We start from the raw sequence: 13,626 nt of genomic DNA, 5'->3' as shown, positions 1-13,626 counted from the left end.
AGTCTCCTTCTACGTCTCTACATATGACTCGCCTCTCTCAGGTGGAGAGCGCCCTCTCCTGGCCTGGTGGAGGTATCGTAACATCTCTCTTTACATAACAAATTGAAAGCATACTGGGTTATGATAACTTCATATGCCCTTAACCTTAAACTTATACATCACTAACATTTTGATAAACTCTTAACATTGTAATAACATTGTTCAACGCTCTCGCCCCTTGTCTTTGTTCTCTCTTTATGTTACATAGTCTTTTGAGTATCTCACAGGTCTCTGAATGTTGGATCTGGTTCTAGTGTGTTTTGGGGTTTGGGTGTCTTGGTGATATTCTGACTCCCCCCTTGCGACCTGTGGTTCTCTATTCTCTGGTGTGTCTGTATCAGTCTCTGTGTCCCCGTCGATTAGTTCTTCCCCAGGGGATATATGGATCTTTTCTGTCACTGGCCGGATGTCCTTTCGGTTCCGGCGGTATTTCCTTCCCTTTACCAGAACGATGTAAGAGCGGTCACTGTGTTGATCGATGCATGTTCCGAGTGACCATCTACTGTCTGGGTCTTTGGGGTGAAGCAGGACTCTCACAGTTTGTCCTTGGATGATCACAGGCATGTCCCGTGCTTGTGTGTCATATTGGCGTTTCATTGTCACTGTTTTGGCTTGCTTCCGTTCAATGACATTCCTCACCACGGTGGGCTTCATCTGCGTGTCCCTGGTGGGCAGGAGTGTCCGTGTCCTCCAGGACATGAGTCTCTGCACTGGAGAGCTCCCTAGACCCTCTGTTGGAGTGTTCCTCCATGCCAGGATGGCTTTCCATGGGTCTTCTCCATCCAGGATGGTCTTCTTCAGCAGAGTCTTTGCTATTTTCACTGCCGCCTCTGCTTTGCCGTTGCTCTGACTGTGGTAGGGTGATGATGTCTTGTGGCTGAAATCCCATTCCTGTGCAAAACATTGAAAGTCTATTCCTGAAAACGGAGGCCCATTGTCCGTGAACACAATGTGAGGGATTCCATGTCTGCTGAAGTGCTTTTTGCAGCATTCCATGACGGTAGATGATGTGTAGTCTGCCAGCTCGTCTAGTTCCCAGTAATCTGAGTAGTAATCCACCATGATGAGGTATGTGGACTTGTTGACTGTGAGCAAGTCCATTCCCACCTTTGACCATGGGATGTGAGGGATTGGTTGGGGAATCAGTGTTTCCCTTTGTTGTCTTCGTTGGACTGCGTTGCATGTGGAGCAGTCATTGACAAAGTTCTTTACGTCGTTCGTTATGCCTGGCCAGAAGACGGTCTCTCTGGCTTTCCTGAGGCTGGCTTCTACGCCTGAGTGGCCTGTGTGAATCTTTGATAAGAACATGGGGTGTAACACTGTAGGAATGAGTACTCTGTCCCCTTTAAAAATAAGTCCTTTTTCGACCGTGAGTTCCTCTTTGTAGGTCCAGAATGGATGTAGTAAGTGGCCTACGTCCTGTTTGTACTCTGGCCATCCCTTGATGACTCTCGCTTGTAGTGTTTGAAACACTGGGTCTTGTGCTGACTGAGTTTTGATGGTTTTCAGCGTCTGTGTGGAGATGTTGATGTTACTTGCGTGCTCTACGTGTTCTATTTCCTTCGTAGTGAGGCCCATGGCGTAGATCGTGGTTGGTGTCTGCATCTCTGTGTGCACCGTGTTGGGTAGTGGCGCCCTGGATAGGAAGTCGGCCACATGTAGGTCTTTGCCTTGTTTGTATATCACCTGTAGTTGGTATCTCTGTAGTCTGAGCAGCATCCTCTGTAGCCTCTTGGGTGCTGAAAGTAAAGACTTTTTAAAGATGATTTCCAGTGGTTTGTGATCAGTGTGTATTGTGATATAGTCTCTGCCATGTATGTACTGGTCGAACTTGTCGCACGCGAACACAATGGCTAGGCATTCCTTCTCTATTTGTGCATACCTTTGTTCTGTGGGCGTCAGCGTCCTGGAGGTGAATGCTACAGGTTGTCCATGTTGTAGGAGGACTGCTCCTAGGCCTGTCTCGCTGGCGTCACACTGGAGGGTGACCTCTTCCTTGAGATCGTAGTATTTGAGTACTGGGTGGTGTGTGACCAAGTGTTTTATGTTCTCTAGTGCTGCGTCATGTTTCGGTAACCATGTCCATTCTATGTCTTTATCGGTCAGTCGTCGCAGTGGTTCGCATACGTCTGATAGACTAGGTAGGAACCTTGACAGATAGTTAACAAACCCCAACAGCCGTTGGAGTGACTTGACATCTGTCGGCGTCTGCATGTTCTGGATGGCAGTGATTTTCTCCGGATCTGGACACAAACCTTCTGCCGTGAGACGATGACCCATGTATGTCACGCTGGGAAGCTTCAGCCTGAGTTTCTTCTTGTTGAGTTTCAAGTTGGATTCTCTGGCTCTCTGCAGCAGGGCTCTGAGATTTCCGTCGTGGTCAGCCATCGCTTCTTCATTGGTGTTTCCACATCCGTACACCAAAATGTCATCTGCTATCACACTCACCCCCTTTAGGCCCACCAATATTTCATGCTGCCTCCTTTGATATTCTTCTGCTGCTGGTTTTATACCAAAAGGCATCCTCAGCCATCTGTATCGTCCTTCGGGAGTCCAGAATGTGGTTAGATGACTGCTCGCTTCATCTAGCTTCACCTGCCAGTATCCATCTTTGGCGTCCAGCACCGAAAATATTTTTGCATTTGCTATGTCTGGTAACACTTCTTCTACCGTGGGCATCTGGTAATGTGACCTCAACAAAGCCTTGTTTAGTGCACCTGGGTCAAGGCATATGCGCAGTTTGTCCTTCTTCTCTGTGACCACCATGTTGCTGATCCATGGCGTCGGCTCTGTGACCTTGGTTATGATGGCTCCCTGTTCCATTGCTCTTATGGCTTTGATTACCCTCTCTCTTATTGGAATAGGCGTCCGTCGTGGCAGTTGTTGTACTGGCTGCACTTTGGGGTCTATTTCCAGGTGTAACTCTCCTGGTAGACAGCCAAGCCCCTCAAAGACATCTTCATATTTAGAAATAATCTCTTCTGCTGTCTGGGGATTATCTGTGTTCGGCTGGCTCTGGATGTCAACACTGTGAACTACATGTTTATGATTCACATTGATCAGGTTCAGTCTCATGCAGGTTTCCGCTGAGAGCAGTGGGGTCTGCTCTGTATCCATTATCTGAAATCTGAGGTTGTATATCGTCCCTTCGTGATCCGCTTTGAGTTCATATTCTCCTCTGGGCTTTATCAGTGTGCCATCATATAGCTTCAGTGTGGCTTCGCTGTGTAGTAGGTTCGGGTTCCCGTCCTGTAGGATGCGTTGTAGGTCAGTGAAGCCCATTACATTGACTGTAGATCCTGTGTCAAGCTGACACTTCAGAGTCTCGCTGGTATCATAACTCAATGGTTTATCCGTCTGTGCTGTTAGTTTGAGATTAATGAACCATTTGTTTGTATCGTTTTCAAGTGAGTTCACTTGAGAGATATACCACATTTCCTCTGATTGTTCATCCGAGTCTCCCTCTTTGTCCATCATGTGTAGTTGAGGTTTGTGTTGGTCCTTCTTACACACTCGGGCAAAGTGATTCCGTTTGCCACATGCTTTACAGGTGACCCCATATGCTGGGCATTTGGCCTTCTCATGCATTGATCCACAGTAGTGGCAGAGAGAGTCTTTTTGTGGTCTGTGTTTGGTGTCACTGTAAGTATTGGGTTGCCTATACGTCTTCTGGGTACGTGGTTCTGACTGACGTCCTCGTGAGGTATAGCTTGATTCAAAGCTGCGTCCCCGGGAAGCGTAATGTACAGCCTCCTGTTCTCCTCCTATTTTCTTAATTTGGATTTGTGTCTGTTCACTGGATCTACATGTGTCTATTGCTTTCATTAGTGTGAGTTTTGGTTCTCTCAGCATTCGTGCTTGTGCACTGGAATCTTTGGTGCCCATGACTATCCTGTCTCGAATGAGCTCTTCTTTTAGTGCATTAAATTCACATGTGTCTGCTAGCTTCCTCAATTTGGCTACATATTGGTCTGACGTTTCACATTGGCTTTGTTTACAGTCATTAAACAGAAATCGTTCATATATTACATTCCTGTTTGGTTCAAAATGTGCCTGTAATGCCTGTAGTATTTTCACTACGTCAGCCCTGTCTTCATCTTGCATGTGCAGGTGTCGTTGTAGCTGATGGCATTCTTTACCCATAATAGTTAGTAGAGTAGCCACTCGTATCTTCATTTCCTTTTTATCTCGTCCCGTGGCTATTTCATAGTTTTCCCATTGTGCGCGAAAAAACGTCCAGTTATTGTAGACGTCTCCTTTCATGTCCATTGGTTCTGGAACTGGGATGTTGTACGTCGTCATGTTAGCCACTTAGCTGTCCGTGTCGTTACCTTAGCAAGTTAGCTGTTCGTGCGGCTACTGGTTAGGTTATCGTTCGACGTATTTTTAATTTCTTTTTTTCATCTTTATCCTTGTCTTACTTGTCCTCTTGGCATGGTTCTGGCTTCTGACACCATGTTTGGTGTTCGCTATCAAGTATGACACTGATGGTATTCAGTTGAGTACTTTATTGAACACTCGCATCAAGTCCAGCTACTAGCATACAATGCATATCCCTCAGTCTCCTTCTACGTCTCTACATATGACTCGCCTCTCTCAGGTGGAGAGCGCCCTCTCCTGGCCTGGTGGAGGTATCGTAACACATTTCACTCTGGCTTGCTCTTGTACAGTCTGGTGTTTTATACATTCCACTCTGTCCTGCTCTTGTACAGTCTGGTGTTTTATACATTTCACTCTGCCCTGCTCTTGTACAGTCCTACTGTCTGCTGTTTTATACATTTCACTCTGTCCTGCTCTGTACAGTCTGCTGGTTTATACATTTCACTCTGGCCTGCTCTTGTACAGTCTGGTGTTTTATACATTCCACTCTGTCCTGCTCTTGTACAGTCTGGTGTTTTATACATTTCACTCTGTCCTGCTCTGTACAGTCTGCTGGTTTATACATTTCACTCTGGCCTGCTCTTGTACAGTCTGGTGTTTTATACATTCCACTCTGTCCTGCTCTTGTACAGTCTGGTGTTTTATACATTTCACTCTGCCCTGCTCTTGTACAGTCCTACTGTCTGCTGTTTTATACATTTCACTCTGTCCTGCTCTGTACAGTCTGCTGGTTTATACATTTCACTCTGGCCTGCTCTTGTACAGTCTGGTGTTTTATACATTCCACTCTGTCCTGCTCTTGTACAGTCTGGTGTTTTATACATTTCACTCTGTCCTGCTCTGTACAGTCTGCTGGTTTATACATTTCACTCTGGCCTGCTCTTGTACAGTCTGGTGTTTTATACATTTCACTCTGGCCTGCTCTCTACAGTCTGGTGTTTTATACATTCCACTCTGTCCTGCTCTTGTACAGTCTGGTGTTTTATACATTTCACTCTGGCCTGCTCTCTACAGTCTGGTGTTTTATACATTCCAATCTGTCCTGCTCTTGTACAGTCTGGTGTTTTATACATTCCACTCTGTCCTGCTCTTGTACAGTCTGGTGTTTTATACATTTCACTCTGGCCTGCTCTCTACAGTCTGGTGTTTTATACATTCCACTCTGTCCTGCTCTTGTACAGTCTGGTGTTTTATACATTTCACACTGTCCTGCTCTTGTACAGTCCTACAGTCTGCTGTTTTATACATTTCACTCGTTGCTCACAGACAACTGTGTTTTAGCCCCGTTCTGCGCTTATGTCTGTTTATGTGTCATATTATATTTAGTCTTATCCATTCCCGGTTAATTCCAAGGATGGAGGCCAAGCAGCACACCCACTTTTACGAAGGTGTCAGGACACTTTATTTTTTATTTTATTTTATTATTACCATGCAACATAAACAAAACAATATTAGTAGTAATTTGGTTTCTATCAATGATTGACACTAACAGTTTGGTTTTATCCTACCACAGAAGGGTAGCGAGTAGTGACTGTTTTCATTGTTTATTTTTTATTCCCTTTTTTAAGAAAATATGTTTAAACATGTTAAATGCATTACATTTGTTTTTAAGTTGTGTTTATATTTATTTGTGGGTCTACAAGCATGCATACTGTAGTCTGGCACTGGTGCAACCATGTGTGTCACCCAGGTGTGCAAGCGGTACACATGAGGTGCAAGGTATAGTAGGCCTCTCTCCTCTTTCTCTAGCTCTCTCTCTTTCTCTAGCTCTCTCTCTTCTTCCATCGCCACACAATTATTATTGGTTTGATAAAACAGTTATATCTGTTGCCACAATCCACTCACAATTGTCTGCCTATTTTCAAGTAATTTTGTCTATGGAGCTGTGGTTTTGCATGACTTATGATGCACAATTATCACAATTTCTATATATTTTTATCCCTTAAGGTTAGGGTAATGGTTAAGGTTAATTTAATGGTTAAAATTAGTTTAGGGTTAGGGTAGGTGTGGCAATAGGGAGTCCCCCACTCACTCATCAGTCAAGGTGTTTGTTAAGGACCTCCTTGGTAAGGCTTGTAAATTGGATTGAATTCCTGTCTTTGGAGCTGATTGACATAGTGGTGAGTGTGTCTTATACAAACCAACATAACAACAGCAATACAGAATGTATTTTTTAGAATATTCCCCCCCCCTTTACGTTCCAGTTGGGTTATTTCCCAAGGCGATGTCCACGTTTGAAACAATTAGGCCTATTATGTCTGTTATGGCTGTGTAGACGAGACACACAGTAGCTGTCTATGTCAGGTCCTATATCACTGTTTGTCTCGTGCTGAGGGGTGGGGTCTTGGCTCGGAGGACGACAGGTAAATAAATAATTGTGTCAGTCGCGGCCCTAACCTGAGGGGAGAGCTAGTGAATCTGATTTTTAAAAAAAAAGAAAAAAATACTAACCATTAGGGCTGCAACTAACGATTATTTTGGTAATCGACTAATCTGTCGATTATTTTTGTCATTCTATTAGTCGACTAATCGAATGATTATTTTTGTCACACCCTCAATCTCTGCTTCCTGTGGGCATGGCTCCTTCTCCAATGCATGTTTTACCTCACATGCTCAAGTCTGCACACCTGTGAATGTCACCCTGTTGTCCAGTCCCTCTGCCTTAACAGTTAACTTAAAGGAAAACTCCAACATTTTGGGAAATTAGCTTATTTAACATCTTCCCTGGAGTTAGACAAGAAGATACATACCTTTTTTGTCTCTGTGCGTGCATTTAGCTTAGGGAACAGTCGCTCCGTTAGCATAGCTTAGCTTCATCACTGGAAGTGAGGCGGGGCCGGAGCCTGGCGTTCCCTTACAGTGTATAGTTTGATTGATTGATTGAAAAGTTTATTAACAGATTGCAGAATACACTCCAAATACAACTCCAAAACGTTCATGTTCATCAGAGAGGAGTGGTTGGGCAAAAAAATAGTTGCGAGTATATTTGCTTATAAAACGTAATTGTCTAATTCAATTATTTTTTATTTCTCCACGTGGTGAATATACAGGTCACAACATGTTTACATGAACGTTTTGGAGTTGTATTTGGAGTGTATTCTGCAATCTGTTAATAAACTTTTCAATCAATCAATCAAACTATACACTGTAAGGCTCCGGCCCGCCTCACTTCCAGTGATGAAGCTAAGCTATGCTAACGGAGCGACTGTTCCCTAAGCTAAATGCACGCACAGAGACAAAAAAGGTATGTATCTTCTTGTCTAACTCCAGGGAAGATGTTAAATAAGCTAATTTCCCAAAAAAAAAATCCTTTAACATAACATGATGATCCCATAGCAAATTAAAATAATGACCCATGAAACATTTGAATTTGGATCTTAAGCAACTTTAAATCAAAATGTATTTGAACAATACAACAATCACTCATAACAAGATAAATTAATTAAATAATACAAATTAAAGTGGAAGTGTTTAAATAACTAAAAAAAATATATAGCAGACTTCTTAGCTTAACATCCCAGGGAACTAATGGGATAACTGGGGATGTTGTTTGCTCCTGACAAGAGTCTCAAAGTCTGGGGTGATGGTAGACAAAGCAACTCTGAGGTCATGCTCAATGTCCAATCTGTTCCTCTGATTTTTCTTCAGCTGGACCAGAGCTGAGAAGCCACTTTCACAAAGATAGGTAGGCCTAGTGCAAAAAAAATAATAATAAAAAAAATATATATATTTTTATTTAAAAAAAATGTAATACGACGCATCGACGCAAGCTGCCAGAGTTGTACATCGACGCTAGCTGCCAGAGTTGTACCCTTCCTGCTGACTTGTTCTACAGAACTTGTAAGTCGCTTTGGATAAAAGTGTCAGCTAAATGACTAAATGTTAATTAGTTAGGCCCGGGACAGATTGTGTTTGTGTCTGCATGCAGTGGGAGGAGCCTGACCCTGATGTTGAGCTGCGACGTTACTGAACCATTTTATTTTTGGCGGTCTTGGTGGGTGGGGTGGGGGGTTAATGCCCAACGCAGCCCCCCCCCCCCCACACACACACTCTTGTTTCCAAATTAGATATATTTTTATTCCGTTTATTTTGGTCTGTCTTGACTGTCCCATGATGCAATGGTGTGTATGAGTTTACTTGTACTTACTTGTGGAATGGAATGCTTTCTGGTCGGACGCAGTGCTCAAAGCATCACAGGAATGGAGGCCGAGCCGAGAAGTCTCGCAGATTGGGCAATGCTCTTGTTGTCGAGCTTGGCACCATTGGCCCAAAAACATATTTGTCTCTGAAAGCTCCTATCTGTGCAAACAGTGAGAGCTGTGTTTCCATCAAGAATGCCCCAAAGGGATGTAGCCTACTGTACCATCGTTGTAAATTAGTATTTAACCAGTGTTGAGACAGCCAGCCTAGAGGGGTCTGACTGTGTCTGAGCCGGTTTAGTTCAAGCGCTGAAGGCCTTATGTGTTCTATATGGTCCGGGTGCTGTGCTCTCCCATTCCATTTAGAGCATCTACTTGTCTTATAGTGTCTCAGGTAGGACTACTACTCAACCACATGAGACCCGGCCATAGGATAGCCTCTACTTGTCTTCCTAGTAGTAGTAGTACTAGTAGTAGGACTCAGGGGAGGAAATTAGGCCACTTTACTCGCCAAATGCGAGTATTTTTTACGTTTGGCGAGTAATTCATGAAGAGCACTCGCCAGTCTGGCGAGTACTTGTAATTACAAAACAAACAAAAAAATCATTCTGCAATCTGCTGATTCGCTCACTGGCACAAGCCGAACTCTGACTCCCCCCTTGATTCCTCCCATTTGCGCCTCAATCCAACCATAACCAATGAACATAATCGTTGTACAGATGCGCTCTAAGCTCCTCGAATGAACACTCATTTTCTAGAAGATGCCGCCCATCTAGGGGAAGTGGACAGATCACTGCGCGCGGACCTACAGACTCCTGCCACCGGCTTGACAACGTAGACAAACTTAGACAAAAACACATCAGTGGATGAAAATGTAGTGTCGTCGCTTTCGGATATCAGTGCGGTCTGACATGGGGGCGAACAACAGCATGCGACGCGTCTCCTTCGAGTCGGATGAGAATGACAAGTCAACCAGGCACCAGCATTAGCCGGCTAGCTACCTAGCATGTAACAAGCTACCATAACGCGCGTTCAACATAGTGGACGACTATACTGAGCGGCTTTGCTTAAATGCAGCCGAGTGACATTTTATTATTACCGGGTTTCCCCCCATATCACCACTCGCCCATATGCCCTTCACAACGGTGATGTTGTCATACTTGGCATTCAGAATACACCTGCTGAACCCCTAGCGTTGTCGATTCGGTTCCAATGTATTGTCATCTTACAGCACAAGTACAGTACAACCAGAATACATTTGGCATACAACCAGAGTGCAAATGTAACAAGTCAAGTTGTTTTATTTAGCTATTACATTACAGTGAAATGCTTGGTTCTTTCACTGCCCAACTCAGTCCAACCTAGACCAGTCCAACCTAGTCCAGCCCAGCCCAGCATCTTTCACTGCCTAGTTCAGCCCAACCCAGTCCAGAATAGTTCCCTCTTTCATATTAATATGTGATATCCTAATATTTTTGAAGAGTAGAGACAGTGTGATTAATACATGTTGTATGCTAATATTGTGAAGAGTAGAGACTGTTATTAATGTTTTATGCTAATAAATATTTTAAAGAGTAGAGACACGGTGTGATTTTTACTATGATTGAAAATCAATTTAGACAAAGACATACAAAGAAGTAATTATCACAATTAGCGATTTTTTTGGGCTGGTAAAAAATCAGTTTGTCTGGTAAAAAAAATCAGATACTCGCCAGTTGGCTGGTAAGCCAAAAAGTTAGTTTCCTCCCCTGGTAGGACTACTACTCAACCACACAAGAATTATGTACTCCAAACCAGAATGTCTAGCAGACATGATTCATCCGATTCCTTATTCCCTTTGTCAACTAAAGGTTTAGTCTAAAAATGTACCTTTTTGGATTTTGACCTGATTTGTACAGCATATCCTGGTGTTTATAGCACCGAGGAGAGAGGGAACAGACAGTTAAATTCATGGTGATAATAAATGGGAGATGAGAGAGAACTTCATTGTGTTCTTGTCAACAGCTCTACACAGCATAAGGTAAGCATGAGGTTAAATGAGAACAGGAAAGGTAAAAATATAGGCCTATATATATATATAGATTATAGACGATAGTATAAGATTAAGAGAAAGAAACGAACACAGGTTACAGCAGATTCCAATGTATATAGACCATGATAATGCAAGCATACAGCATAGGCATAGTTTTATACAGGGACGCTAGGGACGTGTCTACCAAAGATATGTCCCTACCAAAGATATGTCTCTACCAAAGACATGTCTCTACCAAAGACATGTCTCTACCAAAGATATGTCCCTACCAAAGACATGTCTCTACCAAAGACATGTCTCTACCAAAGACATGTCTCTACCAAAGACATGTCCCTACCAAAGATATGTCCCTACCAAAGACATGTCCCTACCAAAGACATGTCTCTACCAAAGATATGTCTCTACCAAAGACATGTCTCTACCAAAGACATGTCCCTACCAAAGACATGTCTCTACCAAAGACATGTCTCTACCAAAGACATGTCCCTACCAAAGACATGTCCCTACCAAAGACATGTCTCTACCAAAGACATGTCTCTACCAAAGATATGTCCCTACCAAAGATATGTCCCTACCAAAGACATGTCTCTACCAAAGATATGTCTCTACCAAAGACATGTCTCTACCAAAGATATGTCTCTACCAAAGACATGTCTCTACCAAAGACATGTCTCTACCAAAGACATGTCTCTACCAAAGACATGTCTCTACCAAAGACATGTCTCTACCAAAGACATGTCTCTACCAAAGACATGTCTCTACCAAAGATATGTCTCTACCAAAGACATGTCTCTACCAAAGACATGTCTCTACCAAAGACATGTCTCTACCAAAGACATGTCTCTACCAAAGACATGTCTCTACCAAAGACATGTCTCTACCAAAGACATGTCTCTACCAAAGACATGTCTACCAAAGACATGTCTCTACCAAAGATATGTCTCTACCAAAGATATGTCTCTACCAAAGACATGTCTCTACCAAAGATATGTCTCTACCAAAGACATGTCTCTACCAAAGATATGTCTCTACCAAAGACATGTCTCTACCAAAGATATGTCCCTACCAAAGACATGTCTCTACCAAAGACATGTCTCTACCAAAGACATGTCTCTACCAAAGACATGTCTCTACCAAAGATATGTCCCTACCAAAGACATGTCTCTACCAAAGATATGTCCCTACCAAAGATATGTCCCTACCAAAGACATGTCTCTACCAAAGACATGTCTCTACCAAAGATATGTCTCTACCAAAGACATGTCTCTACCAAAGACATGTCTCTACCAAAGATATGTCCCTACCAAAGACATGTCTCTACCAAAGATATGTCCCTACCAAAGATATGTCCCTACCAAAGACATGTCTCTACCAAAGACATGTCTCTACCAAAGATATGTCCCTACCAAAGACATGTCTCTACCAAAGATATGTCCCTACCAAAGATATGTCCCTACCAAAGACATGTCTCTACCAAAGACATGTCTCTACCAAAGATATGTCTCTACCAAAGACATGTCTCTACCAAAGATATGTCTCTACCAAAGACATGTCTCTACCAAAGATATGTCCCTACCAAAGACATGTCTCTACCAAAGACATGTCTCTACCAAAGACATGTCTCTACCAAAGACATGTCTCTACCAAAGACATGTCTCTACCAAAGACGACATGTCTCTACCAAAGACATGTCTCTACCAAAGACATGTCTCTACCAAAGACATGTCTCTACCAAAGACATGTCCCTACGAAAAAAACTGCAGAGTGAAAACTGTAGGTTTAATATTCTAATTCACAACATCATGGTCTTGCAAAACGGAGCCTTTTTAATCTGTTGCAAAAGTGTAGTTTGACAGACGCATCAAGAACCTATTGGCAAGCTGTGCTATTATCTGCAATATCCAACAACCTGGCTGTCCTAGGCAAAGTAAAATATATTGTTGGTTTCCTGTTGGTTGTCAGTTTGGCCATGGGTAGGTAGGGAATTTATTTTATTTTATTTATTTATTTTATTCTTTCCCACGGCGACTATGGATAGGGAATTTCTTTATTTAATTAAAATTTTCTTTATTTTTTTTAAACATAAAATATATTGGGTCGCACCTAAATCGGCAGGGTCGGTCGGCAACCGGAAACCAACTATTAATTTTGTTAGGCCCTATTATCTGCAATATCCAGGCAACAACCTGGCTGTCCTATTATCTGCAATATCCAGGCAACAACCTGGCTGTCCTATTATCTGCAATATCCATCAACCTGGACTTTAAAGAAACGGTCGTCAGGATCATCTGATGCTTTTTGTAGCTCAAAACAACGGTATATGCGCTCAAATTAGTGCAAAAGAAAAATGTCTGCTTGTGCTCTTTGTGCGCTCACATATTAACACTTTCAGCGCCAGCCGTTTAAGCCATCCTTGTACTCATTGCGCCACCGCTATAAGAGATGGGGATTTTCACTGTGCTTTGCAGGGCTATATCTATATTATAGCTATGGAGACAATACTATGGCTCATCCCTGGCCGCGTCCTAAAAGTCTGTGCCGACCAACTGGCCCCAGTATTCACTGACATATTTAACCTGTCCTTAGAACAGGCTGTCATCCCCACCTGTCTGAAGAAGTCCACTATTATCCCTGTACCCAAAAAATCCAAGCCTGCTTGCCTCAACGACTACCGCCCTGTAGCTCTCACCTCCATAGCCATGAAGTGCTTTGAGAAGCTAGTAAAGGGCTACATCTGCTCCTCCCTCCCCATCAACATGGACCCCCTGCAATTTGCATACCGCCCCAACAGGTCCACGGAGGACGCCATAGCCCATGTGCTGCACACAGCAGCATCACACCTGGACAAGAGGCAGGGGAACTATGTGAGAATGCTATTCATCGACTACAGCTCGGCATTCAATACCATAGTCCCCTCCATACTCATAGCCAAGCTCAGGGACCTGGGCTTGAACTATGACCTCTGCCAGTGGGTCTTGGACTTCCTGACTGGCAGACCCCAGGTGGTGAGAGCAGGCAACTGCACCTCCTCATCCA

General features: G+C 43.3%; 1 protein-coding gene across 2 annotated transcripts in view; it reads left to right on the top strand.

Annotated features, from left to right (window-relative positions):
- The window catches only part of lats2 (large tumor suppressor kinase 2), a 124,039-nt gene that overhangs the window by 15,156 nt on the left and 95,257 nt on the right, over positions 1 to 13,626 (top strand). The gene's annotated exons all lie outside the window — the stretch shown is intronic.

This window comes from Notolepis coatsorum (assembly GCF_963971535.1).
Source record: "Notolepis coatsorum genome assembly, chromosome: 5".
Lineage (NCBI taxonomy): Eukaryota > Metazoa > Chordata > Actinopteri > Aulopiformes > Paralepididae > Notolepis > Notolepis coatsorum.
The sequence above is the reverse complement of the archived record's forward strand: the minus strand, read 5'-3'. Positions and strand labels throughout refer to the sequence as shown.